Genomic DNA, 17,691 nt, shown 5'->3' on the forward strand with positions numbered 1-17,691 from the left:
ATATATAGGGGGTGACGGTAGCAGCGTGGTAACGCGCCTGTCTGCCAACCCATAGATTGCAGACCCGGGATCTTTTCAAGCTTAAAATTATGCAATACTAACTCACAATCTCCCATCTCGCATTTGTGAGGCCCGTTAGCCAATGGGTGGCACTCACAAAAATAGATGTGGGAGTGACGGACCCACCCAATGGAAACCGCGTCAGGAAACGCGTGATGTATTTTTTAAGTCATCGCGCTAGGCCTAGGCCCTCCACGGTCTGTCGCGCCAATGAAAAAAAAAATATATATATGTTTTTTTAATCATTTATTTATTGTTATTTACAACTTTATAACATATATACAACAAGTAAATTTGCTGTAGGTGAGATAGTGACATGATACAAACATGTGAAGAAGCTACCCACTGATAGAACTCCAATAATATTTCTAGAGTGGAAGATCTCGAGACCATCTTCTTTTCAGACGCCTAGGAGGATTATTAGGTTATGAAGGAGAAGCCAGGTTAGAAACAAGTGGATTTGGGTGGTTGGGAAGTTTTACATGGAAGGAATAGTATCTGGTTTTGGCCAAATGAGACATTGAGGTCATGATGGATGACTTGATTTGTAACAATTAAGGATTTTACGAAGGATTTTGGACTGTAAGGATTGGATTCTGGAGGAATTTGATGGTTTAGTGGAGCCCCAAAGCTCAACTCCGCATGTCCAGATATGCTTTATAATAGTCATGTAGATCAGTCTTTTGTAATGAATTGAAAGCAATGTTAAAGTTATTAAACTTAATTTAGATTGTGTACATTGGAGTGTTTAATAATTCGTTCTGAAAATTCTTTTATCGATAAGAGGAAAATATTTTTTTCACTTTAGAGCATGAGAATGAGAACAATAAATATTTCTAACAATCGAAGAGATCTCAAAATCCTCCAAAATGTATTTATACTCTAAAAGGTTGAAAGAACAGTTTCGGAAGTCTTAATTGGAAATTTAGATGATTATTCTTTCAGTAAAAAGATTTAGCACAAGTGCTGGAAGAGACTACTACTTTTTTTCAAATTATAATAAAGACCTAATAAATTTATTCCACGAAGAGAGAGTGGTGGGGAGTGAGAGGGGGTGAGGGTGTGACTAAGACAGAGAGAGAAGGAGAGCAAGCAGAGAATATTTTTTATTAAATGGCGCCCCCTGCTTTCAGGGGCAAAGAATTAAGAAAGATAATCCTTTTTTTCCCTTCCCTGGCGTCCTGTAGGGACTGTTTGTATTCCGAAGCCTTTGAAGACCGTGCCCTGTTTAACATTTAATTATTCCGGCCTATTAGATTAATTGGCCAATTTCGCAAGCCTTCAAGATAATTTGGGAGTCCTAATTCGTGAGAAGGTAATTGCCGATCCGAAGACAGGATTGAGGTTAGGTAAGGAGTCGAGAGGTGAGGGTTTGGGTTAGAATCAAAGGGGTTGAGGTTCTCTCCAGCCGTTGTCTTCCTGTAATCGCATTAACATCTCTACTATCCAAAGAAGTAAACTCTATGTAATCCCTAGATCGAAATGAGTATAAAAATGGAATTGAGATCATTAATCAACTTAAGATGATTAACTTTTTAGTTATTTGACAAATAAATTTGGTGTGGTGTGAGCATCACTTTCTACCCTTCACTTACTATTCAACTTTTTTGATGGACTTATTATAAGTAGATGTATTAAAAGAATTTTTCATATTCAATTCTGCTTATAATTTCACATTTTCATATTTTCAAATGAAGAAATGATAAATAAGTGCTCTTCTCTTCTTAAAAGTAAAATAAAATCAATGAGAAGATGGTTGGGGTTGCGGCGAGAGAATAACAGAAATAAGTTTTAAAAAAACTTATTCATTAGTGCCAGTGTTTCGGCCAGAATTTCTTGCCTTCATCAGGGCTAAGAACGAAAAAAATTATTACAACTAATGAATAAAAGATCATAATTGTACAGAATGGAAATAGATAATCATAAAGTAATGAAAGTAATTATATTTTCAAGTAAAATAACATAATTAAGGAAATAAAAATATAAAGTTATATAATGCAAAGAAACAACGAAATATGAATATTTTAATTTAATAATAATAATTTAAAAATTGAATTTATAAAAAACAAAGAGAAAGAAAATATTTGTATCTAATGAAATATGTAATTAAAATACTAGAATAAAGAAACAAAATATAAAGATAAGTAAAACAAAGAAGTAATTAGAGAGAAAATATATGTAAAAAATGGAATATTTCTTTATTCTTTGGTTGTTATCTTGTTTTTTGTTCTTAGGCCTGATGAAGGCTTGAAATTCTGCCACTCATAAGATTTTAAAATTATTTCTGTTATTCTCTGACCGCACTCCCAACTTATTTATTTATTTTATCCCGACGTTTCGACCTGAGTTTCAGGTCTTCATCAGGGCTATAGAACAAAAGAGATAACAACATTCAGAAAAAACATAAAATTGAAAAGGAATAGTATACATAAAAATTTGGAATTATACAAAATATTGAATTCAATCATAAATGATAAAAAAAAATTGATAACTGATAATTGAATAGTAAAAAAATTTAATTGATTGATAATCGTGATATGGTAGTAGATTGAAAACAGTGAAAGATGAAATATAACATCATGTAGGTATGAAGATATGCATAATATAAGATATGCAAGTAGTGTCTAAAAAACTGAAAAAATAAATAAATAAATTGAATCTACAAATTGAACACTATGACAGACAATGAAACATAGTGAGTGGCTTATATCTGAATTACAGTGTGAGTATTAACTTATATACCTATATTTAAAAATATAAATATATATGTTATATATTTATATATATGAAGGATGTATATATATTTATAGAAAAAAGATAGAATATGGAGAATGGGAAAAGAATAATGTAACAAATATGAGAACGAGAAAGGAGACTCACGTTATGGCGTAGAAGGTAGGCCTGCAACTGATGCGTCGGCATAAAATAAATAAATATGGTTTTGTTTATTTATGTTGTTCTTTGCTGACCGCACCTCCCGATAAACTTATATATATTATCTTCTCCTCAAATATATAATCCACGGTCAACTATCTTCTGATCATTTTGAAAATTACAATAAAATATTATATTAATTTTTCGGCACCCTGATAGAATTGGTAGTGAATTTTATAAATTAAGTGGACATCGATCGGGACATGTAACCCTTGAATCGATAAGCTAATCAGACTCGATTTATAACAGATAATAATCGATAATTTGACAGATATGCTGTGATAAAAGGCGCGGAGGAGGGAAGCCATTACGACACCCGTGTTCACAGCGTTTAGTGGCAACTCCTCATTAACATTATATAGCTGATAAAAGGGGGCCGTTTATTAAAACCCCCGCCGGGCAATTAGGCAATAATTTATATTAATAGACCTGACTTTATTAAAGTCTTTCAGGAAGGTTTCGCCATTTGCTTAAACAACGACTTACCCAACGAAAATTACATTTTTTTTTTTTAAACCTACTTCTTTTATGTTCGAGGAAGATGTGGACTACCAAAAATGTGGAAACTTGTAATCCGGGTTTGTTACCTAATGTAACTGTTATTGACACAAAAAAAATTTGTATTCATGTTGGAAGAAGATAGTTGACTAGTATGAAGTATATTATAGGATGATGGTAAATAAAGGTACAAAAAAAATAGTTCCCAGGCCTCCCACCCACTTATATATATAACATTATAGATACAATAACTAGTTATAGATATAATAAATAACTAGTGTTAAAAGACATGTATAGTCTAAATATTATGAGAAGATTCATATGAAAATCTAGTTAATAAATATATGTATAAAATGAAAACTATTTAAAAAAAAGAAATAAAACATACATGTAGGCAATGAAATATGTAAGTAAAATAACAAGATTAAAGAATTAAAATATAAATTTATACAAACTAAAATAAATATGAATATTTAAATTTAATAATAATTATTTAAAATTAAAGTTATGAAAAAGATGAGAAGAGAGAAGTTGTAATTAATTATCTTTTTTCTTATATTTTATTTCGATCAGTTACAACTATTTCCTTCTTACTTCTTACTGTACCTTACCTATGCCAAATAAACTTCACCAATAGGTCTTTCATTTTTTTTTTTAACCATATTTGCTACTATTTGTAATAAGTTTTGTTCTAATATTTGGTGGGAGGGAGTAGCTGAGTGGTAAGGTACAGTGCTACTACTCCAAGGACCCGGATTCGAATCCAGCTGTGGCAGATAATTATTTTCTGTTTCACTGCAGCCGTGAGTTAGACCTGTGGTTCAGGCGCGCTCCGACAAATACTTCCAATTACCTATATATGGAATATTAATTAAGTGCAAGTATTGTGATCATGCGAAATTTCGAATTCAAGTTTTCGACGAAAACAAACGTTTTGAGGTTTCTGTGTCCGGAACCTTTCCGTGTATAAACAAGTCTCGCAAAACGGTCTCTATGTGTGTGTGAACTGAAAAACTGAAATTACAAACAAATACAGCGCTAACCTCATTAAGTGGGTACCCTTAATTGAGTAAAAATCTGGCAGTAGAGCCTTATTCTGACCAAATCACCTCATTGCACAACCTTTGGTCCTTCCTTACAAAGTACTCCACCAGTGAACCTTCACGGGTTACAGCAGTTTCAGATTGAATATTTTTTTCTTACCCCTGTAGAACAGATCCGCTATCTGGACAAACGAGTAATCTGGAATCCTCACACAAGACTGAAAAGACATTCGATTCCGACTATTACAGCACTTACTATACAAACGGTCTAAACTTCCAATTCATTACAAAAGACTAATCTACATGACAATAATAAGGCCTATCTGGAGATACGGAGTTAAGCTTTGGGGCTTCACTAAATCTTCGAATTCCTCTCGCATCCAATCCAAAATCCTTTGTAAAATGCTCCTTACTTTGTCTTGAATAAAATCATACATAAAGACCTTAATGTTCCGTATGTAGCCACTCTAGCCCGAACCAGATATCATTCCTTCCATTATAAACTTCCTCTCAAACCACTCAAATCACTTAGTTTCTAACCTTGCATCCTCTTCCATTCCTGACAATCCTCCGAGGTGCCTGAAAAGAAGATGGCCACGTGACCAGCTAATGTAAAATCGCATTAGAGTGCTACCAATGGGTAGTTTCTCTACACGCCTGTAACACTCCAATTTCACTTAGATCAGATTTACTAAATGTATTATAATGTACAGTTATACCCAAGACCTCAAATTCAATTTACATTTATAGTCTCTCCCTGTCGAACAGATCCGCTAAACAGGAAACTGCACGTCGATTTCGACTATTACAGCACTTACTAGACAAACGGTCTAAACTTCCAACACATTACAAAAGACTGATCTACATGACTGTAATAAGGCCAATCTGGACATATGGAGTTGAGCTTTGGGGCTCCACTAAACCTTCGAATTTCTTTCGTATTCAATCCTTACAATCCAAAATCCTTCGTAAAATCCTCAATGCTCCTTACATTGTCACAAATAAAATTATACATAAAAACCTTGTTCCCTATGTAACCGATCTAGCCCGAACCAGATATTACTCCTTCCATTATAAACTCCCTAACCACTCAAACCCCCTAGTTTCTAACCTTGCATCCTCTTCCATTCCTGACAATCCTCCGAGGGGCCTGAAAGGAAAATGGCCACGAGACCTGCTGATGTAAAACGTCGTAAAGTGCTACCAATGGGTAGTTTCTCTCCATAAAACTCCATATTTAAAACTCCATTTTAACTGAGGTTAAATTTACTGAATGTATTATATAATATACAGTTGTAAATTTCAAAAAAGATATTGAAAAAAAAATGTTTCTAAATGTTCTACTATTTATTACTGTTGATCAATATTTACAATTATATCCTACAAGACTGATTGTACCTATTAATAATTAATTTCTTATAGATTTTTTTTTTAAAATATTTTCTTAACTCAATTTGTCCCTTTCTTTTATAACTATTTTTGTCTAATTTTATACACTCTTTGTAAATGTATTCTAATTTTCTTATCACATATTAAAACATTTACAGTTTACATTTAGCCCTGCAAAGTGGGGCGAAACTTTGGATACTATTAATTTTTTTTTTGGAAATATTTGGTACCTTTATAAACCACCACCCTGACTATCTTCCTACAAAATATTTGTTTTTTGTTTTCACTTCGAGGATCCCTAAAATACAAATTTTACTAGCCATAGAAAAAAAATTTTTTTTTTATTTATAATCATTTAAATTTCTTGAGACAGGTTATTATGGTTTAAACAAATTAAATTGTATCCTTAAATAAGTTGTATTTTGTATTTATGTCTCAAAACACTCGTTTCAAATAACAGCTTTTAAAAACTCAAATAGTAAATGGGAGTACTATTTTTATTTGAGCCAACGTTTCGCCCCACGTTGAAGGGATCGTCAGGGCTAAAAAAGATTCAAACACTTGACATATTAAAAAAAAAAAAGAAAAAAAAAACCTAGTGGAAGATATCAGGAGTATACAATGAAAGGTAAAACATAATAACAAACAATTAAAGGTTATAAACAATAAATGAAAATGGTAATAGTAACAGATAGATAAGAGATAATATAACAGAAGAAATATTAAAGAAAGTACAAATTAAGAAATGAAAAGGGAAAAGAATAAAATCAAATGAAAATTAATGAGACAGAATTCATACCTTTTTTGACGGAGGTCAAAGTCAGAGTGGACAGTTTGTATTGGGAGGAGTGGGGATGGCAGTTAAGTATTAAAATAGGTAAACAATAAATGATAATACACATAATAGAGGGGGGAGATGAACTATTTAAAAAATCATAAAATAAAATAAAATAAAAAAATTCATGGGTAGAAAAACAAAGAAGAAATAAAGTTAAAATAATAGGATACAATTTTAATACTGAACTGCCATCCCTACTCCTCCCAATACAAACGGTTCACTCTGACTTCAACTTCCGTCAAAACAGGTATGAATTCTGTCCCATTAATTTTCATTTGATTTTATTCTTTTCTCTTTTCATTTCTTAATTTGTACTTTCTTTAAAATATTTCTTCTGTTATATTATCTCTTATCTATCTGTTACTATTACCGTTTTCATTTATTGTTCATAACCTTTAATTTTTTCTTATTATATTTTACATTTGATTGTATACCCCTGTTATTTTCCACTGTTTTTTTTTTATAACTATGTCAAGTGTTTGTATCTTTTTTAGCCCTAACGAAGCCCTGGAACGTGGGGCGAAACGTTGGCTCAAATAAAAATATTACTCCCATTTACTATTTGAGTTTGTTTTGACCACAATCGGACCATATTGCACACGGTCAATCAACAATCTGCCAGCTTGTCTTATACATTCATTTATTAAAATACAGTTTGAAATAAATTAAATATATGCCTAACCTGAATGTAAGGAAGGTTGGAATCAAGTGATGATGGTTTGGAATCGATTTGTAATAAAATGTTATAATGTTTAATGTGAAGCCTGACAAAATAGCATAAGCTAATGATAGGCTATTCTCAAAATTGTCTCATAAACAAATAAATAAATAATAATTATTAATGTTGTTTGTTACTTATCTTTGATTGATTGATTGATTATCTTTGAGGATGGCCCAATTGGCCGAAACATTGAACTTCTAAAGAGATAAAGACTATTTTAAGACTTAAATTGGATACAATTTATTTCATTCATAGTTTTGGGCTTCTTTGATCTTTAGTTTATTTTTGTTTCGAAAATGGCAGTAACTTCACCAAAAGCCCACTAATTCACACAAAACTTTGGGACGTTTGCAGGGAGTCAAGTGAAAATTGCGTACCGTACCGAATTTTTTGTTTATTTTTGATTTCTTTTATTATAAAACCTGACTGTATCCGACAAAAGATAATTATTTGAAGTTGCCATGGCGATGAAGAAACCATCATTTCGACCTCATATAAATAATCTACACATAATAATTACTGGTAATAGTATATTAAATGAAAGGGTTTCATATCGCAAAATAACCTATATGGCTTATAACTAGCTAAAAGTTCAAATATTCAAAAAAAAATTAAACTGGTTATGATAACATGTGCTTCCAAAAGGATGAGCTTTAACTTTAAAAATTAAATCAGATGGTGACAATTTTGTAATAAATTACTTCATATTTAGTGCTTAGGTCGTTAGTTCATAGTTAGCTAGGTTATTATTTTATTAAGAAAGGAAACTCATTGAACTTTTTGGTGTAGTATCAATTCAGTAAGTAACCTTACTACTTAAATTCGCCATTACTATATAATATATCTTTTAAAGGAGAATTCTTGGTAAAGTCATGTGTGTATTTTCTTAATATAATGGTCAAGCTAAAGACCTTGAAAGACAAGGAATATGCATATAATGAACTTATCAAAATTTTCTTCTGACGTTTTGTTTAATAAGTTATATTGATAATTTTTTTTTGGAATTCTACATAAACCCACGTTGCATCGTTCCACTATATCTTTATTCTAAATAGATAAAGCCTTAGATTTTTGTTAACAATTGTGAAAATTATCGCTATAAAATAGGGGCTCCAGTAACTGAAAAAAAAAAAAATCAAATGGGTATTTTATAGAACATACCTCCATTATAATTACATCTGTTTTTTTTTTTAAATTTTAAATCGCTTCCCTTAAACCATTGCACTGATTGTTTCTCATGACTAACCGTATTTAATTGGTATGCAAACCTAATAAGAAGAAAACCTTACTTATATATTCTGCATTAAACAATTATCATATATATTTATAATCTTAATATTTTCTTGAGACTGATAATTTTTTAATAAATAATTCAAAATCTATCCATTTATCCAAAAGTTTAAGGAATAGTGTCTGCAGATAAATAAATTTGACTTTGTTTTAAGTGATAATTGACTAATTAGGTAATTAAACATATGTGGGATATACTTATTAACAAAAAAATATTTTTTACCTAATGTTTTTAATGTTTCATAGATATTGATGTTTTTGACCTGGGCAGAATAGCCTGCATGAATTTAGAGTTGTTTGAATTATATGGTTTCAAAGTTGTATTGAGGTAAGGTAAATTATAAATAATAATGTTAAGTATTTTGAATTGTTTGTAGGATCATACATGTAATAGAAACTGTTTTGTAATAGATTGTCCCTGAAGATGGCCTGATTGGCCGAAACGTTGGACTTATAAGAGAAATAAAAAGTTTTGAGACTATAATGGATAGATTTTGAATTATTTATTAAAAAATTATCATATAGTTTACAGTCTAGAGTGTATGAGGAATGAAGGAGGCTCGTTTGAAGCCTAGCGCGTTCAAAGCGCCAAATTTGACTGGCGGCGCCGGTTCGACTTTTGACTTTCTTCGGTTCGACTTTTCTTTGATGGTCCTACGAAATGAAAACTTGACCCCCCAACATGGGGAAATATGGTAGTAGCCTGTAGATGACCCCCTCTGTATGTCAGAAATGGCCAGGAAGGGGTAATAAAAAAAAGCTATATAGTGTATTTCTGAAATCGCAGATCTGTACATATCCGTACATATATGTTATTTGTTAGAATCTTATGGTTTTACCTAAAAAATGTAAATATATTTATATATAGTAAAATATAAATAATTAATTATGAAGAAGATGGTCTCTTCATAATTTGTATTAACAAATATGTTCAACAAGTATATGTGAGTTATATTTCGATGAAATGATATAGTCTTGTGGAAAATCTATCTGTTGATAGAAGGGTAGCTTGGGAGTTTGTGTGTGTTGATATCTGGATCTGGACAAATCGGAAACATATGGAACATTTAGGTCCTCATTTGTGACAATGTAAGTAGCATTAAAGTTCATTGGATCCTCAAAGCTCAACTCCGTAAATCCAAAAAGGCCTCATTTTGATAGAAAATATACCGTGCATTCGAGCATTTGGTATTAGTAATTGATGGGATGGGGGGGGGGGGCAGTCCGGGTTGTCCTTCTTACTATTAGAGCGCCTTGCTATTAGTAAATTATTCAAAATTAAGATAAGACCGGCTGTTATTATGGAATATTGGGGACGGGAATTATCTGTATTAACATTTAACAGGCCTTTGATTGCATCCCAAACTCTCCAGTCCCATATCACAATCCTCGAAGAATGGTGTCGAAATTGGAGCATAAAAATAAATCCCAACAAATCATATTTACTCCACTTCGTAAACCTGCCGACTGCCCTACAGTATACTTTAATAATGTGGCTCTTACCCCTGTAGAACAGATTCGTTATCTTGGACTACATCTTGACAAACGACAAACGACAAACCTGGAATCCTCACACAAGACTGAAAAGACAGGAAACTGCACGCAGTTTCCGACTATTACAGCACTTACTAGACAAACGATCTAAACTTCCAACTCATTACAAAAGGCTGATCTACATGACAATAATAAGGCCCATCTGGACATACGGAGTTGAGCTTTGGGGCTCCACTAAACCTTCGAATTCCTCTCGTATCCAATCTTTACAATCCAAAATCCTTCGTAAAATCCTCAATGCTCCTTATTTTGTTACTAATAAAACCATCCATAAAGACCTAAATGTTCCTTATGTAACCGATCTAGCCCGAACCCGATATTATTCCTTCCATAATAAACTCCCTAACCACCCAAACCCACTAGTTTCTATGCTTGCTTCCTCTTCCATTCCTGGCAATCCTTCGAGGCGCCTGAAAAGAAGGCCTCATGACCTTATATTGTAAACTGTTTTTAGAGTTCTACTACTGGGTAGTTTCTCTACATGTTGTATCATATCATTATCATTATGTCATTTTGATCAAATTTACTTGTTGTATTTTTTATACAGTTGTAAATATCAATAAATAAATAAAAAAAAAAAAACATTTAACAGGAATCCCTGCTCCTTATAGTATGTTCTGTTTCAGGCACAAGCGATGGGTAGTTTGGACTTTTTACCTACAGTGGATAAGTGCTTCTGCCTCCTGGAACTGCCGATAGGTTCGCTGATTATCGGCATCGTCGAACTCCTCATGCCTCTCTTCTTCTTCGGCTACCACAACTACGGATCCTGCTATGGTGACTGCGGTGCCGACTGGGCCTACTACGTTTGGGTTGCCCTCGTCGTGTGCTACATCCTATCGGCCATTTTCGTGATCGTCGTCTTCCTTGTCCCGAAGCAAAAACAGCTCCTCCTCGCCGCTGTCATTATACAGCTGATATTGATAGTGATATTTCTCGTGATGACCATCATCGCCTTTATCAAGGCTATAACGAACGAAATGCTTCAAGATGGCGTCATAGGGCTCATAGTTGGTTTACTCATTTTAGCACTGTTCGCATATTTCGTGATCGTACTCCACAGCTGGTATAAAACATTGTAATATCTTACTCTGTACCTAATAAATTATAAATTACAAATAATAATGGTATTTATTTATTTTTACCGTCGGAGACATATTTAAACTTATTTGTTTTGAACTTTACATCTGCTATGGCTGTTTTATTTAAATTTATTTATAAATTTTCATTTATTTATAACTTTGTCTTCTTTTCCTTATTTGTGTTGGATTAGACTATAAACTTTTTTTTTTAATATTTATTTATTGCTATTTATAACTGTACATTTTTTTTAATAATTTATTTATTGATATTTACAACTGTATACACATATATACAAGTAAATTTGCTGTAGGTGACATAGTGACATGATACAAATATGTGGAGAATCTACCCACTGATAGAACTCCAATAACATTTCTAGAGAAGATCTCGAGGCCATCTTCTTTTCAGACGCCTAGGAGGAGTATTAGGTAATGAAGGAGAAGCCAGGTGAGAAACAAGTGGATTTGGGTGGATGAGAAGTTTATTATGGAAGGAACAGTATCTGGTTCTGGTCAAATCGGCAACATATGGAACATTGAGGTCCTGAAGGATGACTTGATTTGTGACCAAGTAAGGAGCATTAAGGATTTTACGAAGGATTTTGGACTGTAAGGATTGGATTCTGGAGGAATTTGATGGTTTAGTGGAGCCCCAAAGCTCAACTTCGTTTGTCCAGATAGGCCTTATTACAGTCATGAAGATCAGTCTTTTGTAATGTGTTGGAAGTTTAGACCGTTTGTTTAGTAAGTGCTGTAATAGTCGAAATCGACGTGGAGTTTCCTGTCTTTTCAGTCTTGTGTGAGGATTCCAGGTTAATCGTTTGTCCAAATGTAGTCCAAGGTAGCGGATCTGTTCGACAGGGATAGACTATAAATGTAAATTGAATTTCTGGTATAAATAGAAAATTGGTGACGGATCCTTAGAAAAGTTAAATATGAGAGGGTGGGAGAGATACGGTTGAGAACAAAATAAAGAAAAGGAAAAAGAAAAAAAAATGACAACGAATTTTTAAAACAAATGTTACTTAGCTATTAAAAAAACCATGTATTAAGAGTATTATTTTATTTTTATTTATTGATATTTATAGCTGTATTTACATAAAAATACATCTAGACACCCAGTAGTAATAATAATTACTTTATTTATTGGCAATATTACAATCTTCCACAAACTTGGGCAATGGGCAATAGTATACTTCAAACAAAAAATATGAAAATAAATAATTAAGATAGTAAAAAAAAGATAAGGAAATCATCATCATCATAATCATTTTATCCCTCTTACCACTTGTGCAGTGTGGGCTTAACCATTTGTAAAGCCTGGACTCTGGACCTGTTTCATAATAAATTACAAACTAATACTATTAGTCTTTTACTTGTACTTTGTACTATTTCGAATCATAACTACAAAGTACAAAATACAAGTTGTACATTCGAAAGTACAAGGAAAACATTGGAAGGTTAAACGATGTTGCTATCGTTATTAAGCTTCTATATCTGGAAAATAGGTGACATATGAGCTGTCATTTCTAATGTTAGGTTGTTTTACGGTTTCTTATATCCAGAATATATAAAGTTATCTTAAATCATAAGTGATATGTTAGTTTTGTAGTTTCACTGTATTTGTTTATATTCCAATGATGGTCCTTAGTGTATTTGTTTGTCCTTTTGTTTGTTAGTGTATTTGTATGTCATTTTGTTTATATTCCAATGATGGTCCTTCAGTGTATTTGTTTATATTCCAATGATGGTCCTTAGTGTATTTGTTTGTCCTTTTGTTTGTTAGAGTATTTGTATGTCCTTTTGTTTGTATTCCGATGATGGTCCTTCAGTGTATTTGTTTATATTCCAATTATGATCCTTCAGTGTATTTGTTTATATTCCAATTATGGTCCATTCATGTGACATAAACTTTTATTAGGATTTTGGATTTTTTTTTTACTGAATCAAGTTTTCTTTGTCATCTCAGAATTGCGTTGAAATAAAGTTATCCTATCGTTAAGATCATCCGTTTTTGTTTGATTTACAGTGTTGTGTTTTGCCAGATTTTTCAGTTGAAATACTGCATTATTACTAGTCAATAATAATAGTTGTAATTTGGATTATTACTAATCAATAATAATAGTTGTAATTTGGATTATTACTAGTCAATAATAATAGTTGTAAACTATTTTTGTTTCTCTTTTGACCGCAACCCTGACCATCTTGTTATATATATATATATATATATATATATATATTACTAGTCAACTTTATATATTTTTTGTTATAGTTTTGAGTATTAACTGTAACTTTTTATTACATAATGTTGTTTCTTTCTTATATTACTTGTTTCTAAGGGTTTTTAATAATTGTATTTAGTACTTCAGTTATTATCATTCCTTTATATTTATATTTACTCTTATTTGGTAAATAAACACAAAAAACTATTCTGTATCTGTTTCCTTATTTACTTTCCTATACTTTCAATCGCACTTACCTTCCTTCGGTAAGGTTTTTGATTTTCAATAGAAAGGTATATACATATGTTATAGGTGTATGCATGTAGGTATATACTTTTTATAAACCTATAACACGGTACATTTACTAACTTCATGTGTATGTTATGCAAAAATCCCTCGTTCCATTTGTATGGCCCTTCTATCTGTACTTTGCTATGTTTAATTTAAATCAACTGTAATTTGTATGTCTGTAACTGTGTATCTGTTCAAAATTGAAATTATTTCCCAATGATAACAAATTTATAATTTATTTATTAATTTATTTTTAGGATTATGTTGCATTGACTAACATGTAATTTTGTATTATATCATTAGCTCCTAAGGATGAGATTAAGTCATACTCAGTATTAATTTTAAATATTCTTTCATATTTATGTTTCATCTTATTGGCTAAATAATTAAAATTAAGGTATATTATCTTATTTCTATGTCTTTTACTTACTTGATATATATCATTCCCTTCTCTGTCATTATATTAATATTTTAGTATTAATAGTATTGCTAGTAATTTATTAAAGAGAAGATAATATAAAATATCTTATATATCTTAAATTATATTTTTGTAATAAGCTGATGTTTCGAGGATATGCCTCCATCTTCAATATTTACCTACATAAATCAGACATTTACTAGAACTAAGATTAAATATTAACATGAGTATCTGATTCTAAAGTGCATAAAATAAAAAGAAATAGGAACATAATGGAAAATGTTTTTAACTAATTAGAGAAGTCTGTTGTAATATGAAGTATATATTACAAGACTTTCCAATAAATTTTGATTGTAGATAAAGTAACCAGTTATTGTCATTTTTTTCATTCTGTTAATACTGTATGTATATTGCATTATATTGCATGTGTATGAATGTTGTATTGTATTGCATATGATTCTACATTTTTTTATGAAGAAAAAATATATAAAATATTACCCAAATTAAAGTTTATTTAAATGAAATTATATTTATTATAGCCCATACACTTTGCATGTCAAAAAATATGATTTATACATTTAGTAAAGTGTCTCTCAATGGAAATATACACCTATTTATGTTAATATTAAGAGAAAATTTGGTATTTAGGTGATTTGATGCTCACAATCGGTTTTAAACTTATCCTGGATTTTTTTTTCTTTTAACAAGGATACTGCTTCAAACACCTTAATCGCACTATTTAAAAATGATAAGTGAATAACTTTCCCTATGATCCTACTGTGTTTTATTTTATTTTTTTAAATTAAAACATAAATACAATTTTGAATACTTCAGCCAATGGTTACCTGAAATAAATATAAGGTTTTTTTTATTTTGATATGGTGTCTGGAACTTTAACTAGAATAATTATAAATAATAAATAATTTTTCATATTGAGCAAAAATGCTTTATCTCCAGGAAAATGCCATAGCATTATTTCTTTGAGGGAGGAAGGATAAACACAAAAAGCCAATGCTTATAAATAGGGCAAAGTGACGTTGTAAGGTGTTGGAACAGGTTTTTGATTAATCGAAGACAGACCTCATGATGGTAGACCACACGAAACCAGTCGAGAGAAGACCGTTTTATCCCCTTAAATGCCAAAATATTCCGAACCTCAATAGCTGGGAACAAACGTCGTCAGTTTCCGCGTAGCACGAGTACAGACTGTTCGAAATCATCTTTTTGAGGCTAACCTTGTGTCCAGAAGTATTTACTAGCAATTAATCGAAAATAGTATATGAATGTAAGCCGACAAATCCACCCAAACGATATGGTCAGCGTGGATAGAAAATCGTTTCTGAAAATTGACAGTTTCAAATACCTCGGCTCCACAATAACCTGAATCAATGCTAAGGATGTACAATGCTATGATAATGTACAAATTATTGTACTTAAATAGGTACAATAGAAAGCAGAAGAGAGAGATTTCAAAGGACAGTCCTCCATAAGATTACAGGAGCGATATGGGATCAGACCCTTAACAGGGGTTAAAGGCTGGCCAGGGGTTAAATGACTTGAAGGCAAGGAGATTAAGATGGGAGGGACATGTGCCCCGAAGCAATTCCACTGGAGTCCTCTCAACAATAATGAATTAACTACACTATAGTTGTTGAGACCACATGGAAGGCCCAAAATGGATGGATAGAATTGACAAAGATGTGAACGAGAACTGGAAAACATTAGCACAAGACTGGCAGGTGTGAAGACGGCTGGTTCAGGGGGCCAAAGTTCTACAAGATCTGTAGACCAAAAATAAAGAAAAAAACCTAATGGTGTGTATATATATATTTATGTTTAACTGAAACTAGTAACTGTTGCCAGTTATAGTTGTCTCTGGGCATTCGTAAAAAGCAATATAAGAAAATAGGAAGAAGACGAATACTGAAGTATAAGATTAATATTGTCTAATTTTAATACTTAAAATTAATCCTTAAAGTCCTAAGATAGATTTATTTTTAATCTATTTGTTAACGCCATAATATATAAAATTACCTTGTAAATAGTATTTGAGTTTTATTACTGTTTATTTAAGTTACATATATTTTTATTTATATTGTTTTATTTAGATTTAGTTATTTGAAAAGAAAAAACCAGCCCTGTCTGCGTTCATTTTGTCGGCTCGCCTAATACAATACGACTGTTGGATATTTGGACCATCGATGAGCCAGACCTACACATCTCGGCAGCACTCTTCCTCTGACCTATCGGAGTGGAGCAACCTTTCGTCGTGCAGTATTTATTTTATATATTTATTTGTTTGTTTATGTGTAAATTAGTTTTGTTATCATTTTCATAATTTATCTGACTATTTTATTTTTATCTGAAAGGCCTTTGTATTTTTGCTTGTATATTTTGTTTATGTTAGTTTTTAGTTCAGTTTGTTTTTTGTTGATTTTAAAGCCTTCCAATAAAAAGACATAGTCGATTTGAGGTGGCTTTAATACTATTTTTCTATTTAAATTAATTTTCTAGGTAAATTTTCAACCAAAAAATTTTTGTTTTATTTCAAAATAAACAACAGTTGAAAAACGTTATAAACAATATACATGTATGGAGCAATTTAGAGAAACACAAAGAAAATTGGGCACTCGTCATTACCAAGTCTTACTGGATTCAGGAAGATCTATTAAAAGACACATCAATCAACTGAGACCTACACAGGTTCCCAAACCTAAAAAGCAAGTGACATTTGGTCCATGAGGAGTCAAGCTCCAAGGTTCAAGAGTATTCCAAGAAGTCCAGCTCCAGAGTCTGAGAGTCCAGTTGCGATAATCCATCCAGAACCTGATCCGGACATGGAAGCTAGTGATTTATCTGAACCAGAAAATATCCTCAACCAAGAAGTCACCCTACGAGTAACGGCAACCTACTCGCTACAAGGATTTTGTGATGAAATGAAGGATAAGGGGCAGAAGTCAGTAATTGGGTGAAGTGTGTAGTATGTAAGGTGTCCAAAAATCATAGTAGTCTTAAAATAAGTGGGGGAGAAACTGTGGCACTGAGTACCTGATAACCTCCCTAATTCAGTCAGTGTAAATATTGTAATAAAACAAGTGATGCATTCTAATGTTTATTATTAATTTTCCAGTTATTAACAACATCATTTTAAGAACGAAGAGAAATTAAACTTGGAGACACGCTGATGAGAACTCATTGGCAGTCTACTTCAGTTTTTATGAGGTACGTAGTCTGTATTTATTTGTAATAACCATCAAACAGAGAATCGATTGGAACATTTCCTGATTGATTTATTTCATCTTCTAATAAATCTCTTTTACTTAAAATTAGAAACTTGAGAATAGGCCGTAC

General features: G+C 31.8%; 1 protein-coding gene and 1 long non-coding RNA gene across 3 annotated transcripts in view; one reads left to right on the forward strand and one right to left on the reverse strand.

Annotated features, from left to right (window-relative positions):
• The window catches only part of LOC106687902 (uncharacterized), a 641,896-nt gene that overhangs the window by 92,508 nt on the left and 531,697 nt on the right, over positions 1 to 17,691 (reverse strand). The window lies entirely within an intron of this gene.
• On the forward strand, positions 8,005 to 11,452 carry LOC106687932 (uncharacterized). The gene is made up of 2 exons (XR_001344243.2): positions 8,005 to 8,282; positions 10,954 to 11,452. It is a non-coding gene; the product is annotated as an uncharacterized lncRNA (long non-coding RNA).

Source organism: Halyomorpha halys, unplaced genomic scaffold (assembly GCF_000696795.3).
Source record: "Halyomorpha halys isolate HHAL.00 unplaced genomic scaffold, Hhal_1.1 Scaffold40.1, whole genome shotgun sequence".
Lineage (NCBI taxonomy): Eukaryota > Metazoa > Arthropoda > Insecta > Hemiptera > Pentatomidae > Halyomorpha > Halyomorpha halys.